Source organism: Phaethon lepturus, unplaced genomic scaffold (genome assembly GCF_000687285.1).
Source record: "Phaethon lepturus isolate BGI_N335 unplaced genomic scaffold, ASM68728v1 scaffold40867, whole genome shotgun sequence".
NCBI classification, from domain to species: Eukaryota; Metazoa; Chordata; class Aves; order Phaethontiformes; family Phaethontidae; genus Phaethon; species Phaethon lepturus.
In genome coordinates this window covers 5,637-9,503 of record NW_010554767.1, presented here as the reverse complement: position 1 = coordinate 9,503, position 3,867 = coordinate 5,637, and the positions used below count along the sequence as shown (strand labels likewise).

Here is a 3,867-nt window from a genome sequence, read left to right as displayed (position 1 = left end):
GCATCCCAAAGACCTTCATGAACTTTCAGGTGTCATGTGCAGCGTATAGAGAGTCCTTTACTTGTGCAGCGAAACGCGGCACGCACTTACCTGCAATTAGTCCAAGTTTGGGAAGCACAGTGAAAAAGAGCGAGCTATCCTTTCGTTAACAAGATGCAGAGAGGGACTGGTAACAAGGGCCGGACAGTTTGTGCATTCCCAGACTCCTCTCACAAAGGTGCTGGATGCTCTGGGCAGTGACAGCCATCCCAGTGGTCCCTGACGCGTCCCTGCCCGGGTCCCTGCCGGCAGCGGACGCTGCGTGCACGGCTCCTTCATCTGGGCATGGCCCAGCTGCACTGGGAAGTACGGCTCAGAGGCTGATCTCGTCTCGGCTCCTCAAGTTGGCATGTGGAGACCACAGCAGAGACGTGCGGATGGTGCAGGGGAGCTGGCTGCGCAGGCAGCAGCGCTTCCAGCACTGTACCAAATCCTGACCTTCAGTTTCAAACCGGAGCCCCACCACGATCTCCGTGTGACTTCATCCCCTGCCGTATTGCCCAACGCCGTGTGGCAAGGCACCTCATCCGCTGGCTCGCTCCAGGGTCTCTCCGGTGCATTCTTCGCCTGCGGATTTCCCTTGCAGAGGCAGCTCTCTTCCTCTTCCTCATATTTCTTGGGATGCTTTTCGGGGCAGGTTCCTGGGGTGGTCCCCTGCCTCATTGCCCTTGGAGGAAGGGCATCCGGGGACGGATGTGGCTGAGCTGGCGCTGCCGGCACTTGGCGGTGTCTCTGTCCGTGCCTGTCCTGAGCCGCCCCTCTGGACGCCGTGCTCCCGCAGCGTGACGCTGCCTGGCCCCGGCCGAGGCTGCTGTGCCAGGCTTCCCCTTTGGCTGGCTCCTCTTTTCCAAACGTATTCCCCCCAAAAAATGTGGAGCTGCGCTCTGTAGTAAAAGTGCTGCTGGTGAAACGCGGGTCGGCTGCTCCGTATTTCAATACAGTGGGGTCTGATGATACACCTGATCTCTGGGTGTATAAACAACACACAAACTGTACCAGCGTCACCAAGAACATTTTCCAGGTCATACCATGTCTTGGATCATTTCACTCCCTTTCATCACCCCCTTTAGACCAAAACTGCTTAAAGCTTAACTTCGATGCCAAATTGTGAATAACATTAGTTTAACCTGAAATTTAAAGACAGCATTTCCGTGCTCCAGAGTCAGGGTCTCCCCGGCCTTTTGCTACCAAGCAGCTAGCAACCAGAATTTTAATTTTATAAGCCATGGTTGACTAAACCCAGCACTTGGTCTATTAGATATTATTTGATTTAGAATAGTAAAAAAAAAAATATATATTTAAAGATACACTGCACTCTTTTATGCCTTTGTATTGTTTCACAGCTCTGTACACATGCTTAGACTTTATAGTCAGAGGACAGGTTCAGGGTTTTTTTTCCCATGTGAAATAAACTGATCCTTGCACTTGACAAAAGCCAACATTGTCTACTCCTGATTTAAGTTCCATGACTTTGTCTAAACAGGTAAATATAAAGCTGTTGTTGCCTAAATTGCTGAACTAAAATTTAGAAGGAGGTTTCCAGCATTAATTGCTAACATCAAAAGTCTGTTCAGGGTAAGCAGTTTGTTACAGAGAGTGACCTAGGTTTAAAAAGTATTTGCATGTGTTGATCTTCCAGTTTGAGAGACCTGTCTTAAAGCAGCCCGGTTTTCTGAGTCTGGGTACACAGCACTTTCTGCAAAATCCATCTGTGCTGAAGGATGATCTAAAATCAGTAGTTCTTACTGAAAAATGCTGTCCAGCAGGATCACCCATGTTACTGATGGCCAGCACATGTCTGGGGAGAAAACTGGTGTCTGCAGCAGCAGGGTGTCTTTGCATAGATCTCCTTGATGCTCGCCGTTAAAAAACTTGATGCAGAATCTACCAGGGAAGGTCTGTGTGATGTTATTCCCCTGCAGACTACTTGGACAGTAGTGTTGCCACTGCAACACTGATGAAAATCTTGTCGTTAAGGATGCATTTGAATTCTGCTCCTCAAAATGATCTTTGCGGTGAGGTTCTATTTTTAAAACGTTTCCTCCCTCTGTCTAGTGCAGTGTTGCCATCTGGAGAAGAAATCTGATATTTACAGTTGTTCTTGGAGTTCCACCTCCTGGAGTCCTGGGAATACTGCAGACCTCAGCTCTCAGTGTGTAAAAGATACATTTCTAGCACTGACAGCTGAAGGAAAAGTAGAAAACCGCTGTGAATCTGCAAAAAGCAAATTGAAACAAGGCCCTGTATTGCAAGAGTCTTTTTGAACTGCCAATCTAAACATTTTTCAAACTTGTCTCATGGCTTTTCAGCCATGGGCAGTCACTTACGACTTCTGCTAAAAATCTCTGCCAAAAGGGGGAAGAGAGGAGAATGTGCCTCGGAGCCCAGGCTTTCATCATGACAATAAGCTTAAGAAACCCAAAAGAAATTGCAGTGCCAGGAGCGTGACCGGCTCAGGGCTTGCTGAGGATATTGCAGTGTTAGCTCAGCCCCAGGGACATCCCATCTCTAGGGCGCAGGTAGCGCTGGCGTTCTGGAGGCTGTCTGGCCAGCTGCTGCCAGCCGTGGGTGGTGCTGGATGGAGAGTCCCCACTGCCTGACACGGGCATGCTGCAGCTCAGAGCTTGGCATGGGATGGAGCTGAGCAAGACCTGCAGGTACCACAGGACGGAGGTGAAGTGTATGGACAGTGACCGAGCAGAGCGGGTCTGCTGAGCTAACCCAAGTCGACTGTGACTGTAGCATCAGGTGGTGTACTTACCATCCAGACCGTGAACCAGACAGGGTCTCAGGTGGTGCAGTAAAACTGATGCGAGCAAAGATGTTACTGTTATCCTTTGTCCTGCCATTAAGTTACATCTGAAATCATTGATGGTCAATTGTGGTGAGGGTTGGCTGTGATGGAAGACTGGTCAGACCATCTTCTGGCAATACGTGTCTTGCTTGAAACCTTCTCATAAAGATTCCTCATGGTATCACCATACTGGTACCCACATCTATTCAAGGAATGAAATGAGGCACTCCTCTGTAGGTCTCATCATTGCGATGACTACTTATTCTCTGTCTTCTCTCTCCTCTTCGAAAGGTATTCAGGAGTCTCCAGTACCAAACGGCCATTCTCTCCCGGGCAGAGATTTTCTTCGGAAACAGATGCGAGGAGACCTTTTCACCCAGCAGCAGCTAGAAGTGTTGGATCGAGTCTTTGAGAGGCAACATTATTCTGACATTTTCACAACAGCTGAGCCCATCAAACCAGAGCAGGTACTATTGCAAACATTCAGTGTTTTCCAGATGTGCTTTCTGCTAGCAGAGGTCTGTTTGGTGGACATCACTGAACACTTCTCAGGGTCTCAGTAGAAAAACACAGAGAAACAGGTGTCATGTCAAGCTCTTCAGCTAAGTGCTCGTTAGCCATAAAAGACTAAGTATTAAAAAATGAAGGAAAACACTTGTTGTGTAAACATTAGCAAGTGTTTGGGTATGAAATGATGCCTGATCTGAGCCAGTTACATCAAAAGAGTGCTTAAAGAGCATCACACCTCCTGATGCTTTTATTAGATGAAAAGCAGACTATCCAGGGAACAAGGAGAAGACTTGCAGAACCCAATGTCTAATTTTGGTTCAGAGTTAGCATGATTGTGCACACAAATTAGATTTTTGTATCCAGAAATGGCTTATTAGGCAGGTAATTGGCCGTTTGCTGAGAGAAACACCCAATTAGTATGTGAAGGTAAATTAGTTGCACCTACAGATTAGCAGTGTGTTTGAGAAAGACTTGGCACTAATTTTTTTGGGAAAGTTCCATTTTTGCAGGCGCAATACAGAAGC

At 47.7% G+C, this 3,867-nt stretch overlaps 1 pseudogene; it reads left to right on the top strand.

Moving 5' to 3' along the window:
* The first annotated feature begins 3,124 nt into the window (after window positions 1–3,124).
* LOC104624549 lies at window positions 3,125–3,300 on the top strand (annotated as a pseudogene).
* Window positions 3,301–3,867: the final 567 nt, after the last annotated feature.